We start from the raw sequence: 874 nt of genomic DNA, 5'->3' as shown, positions 1-874 counted from the left end.
ACGGTTGCCGGTTTTCCCGGCGGAGAATCCAAGATTCCCCCTGGAGCGGAGCGGGACGGAGGCCGGTTTACCCGGCGGAGAATCCAAGATTCCCCCGGAGCGGAGCGGGTGCCGGTTTACCCGGCTGGTCCGGAGACCGGAGCGGAGCTGATTTCTTCGGTTTTCGGGCCGGCTTTTATACCTGAATTTTCCCCGGAGCGGGGGTTGACAAAGATGCGCGGAAAACAGATAGTTGTTTGTCGCTGTCAGTTTCGTGGCGCGGCGAGGCGCGCGGTGCGGGCGCGGTACCAGCTGGTACTTGTAGGCGCGGGGTAGCGCGCAGTGCGGGGACGGCGCGCAAGCCGTTTTGTGGCGCGGGGAAACGCGCGGTGCGGGCGGCGCGCAGGCCGCTTTGTAGCGCGGGGAAACGGCAGCGTATATTTTAATATACGCCGATTTCTGTAATTCTTCTTTTGGCGCTAAGCGCCGTGTTTTTGGCCGGGACGGATGGTCGGTCCCGGCCGTAACGATTTGCATCGTTACATATATATATATTACATATATGTTGCATACATTTTGTATATATCTTACATGTTTTGACATATTACATCCGCATAAACATCCGCGGTCTGGTAATAATGATATAATAATGATGTGAAGTATACCGTCATTTACAAGTGACGGGGCCGGGCTGTGTTCAGTTAAGCAAGATGGAACGAACTAATGCAGGAAATGCAGGAATTGAAACTAATGAAACTAATGAAACTAATGAAACTAATGAAAGAAGTGAAAATAGTGAAAAAAAAAAAGGTTGGCTCCCCTGATCTGTTGCGGAACATGTGTAGTGGCAAAATTGGAACCGAAACAATTCTTTAAGTTTCCATTCCGAAGAAAG

Source organism: Pseudomyrmex gracilis, unplaced genomic scaffold (genome assembly GCF_002006095.1).
Source record: "Pseudomyrmex gracilis isolate BER0280 unplaced genomic scaffold, ASM200609v1 scaffold_465, whole genome shotgun sequence".
NCBI lineage: Eukaryota > Metazoa > Arthropoda > Insecta > Hymenoptera > Formicidae > Pseudomyrmex > Pseudomyrmex gracilis.
This window is presented reverse-complemented; position numbering follows the sequence as displayed.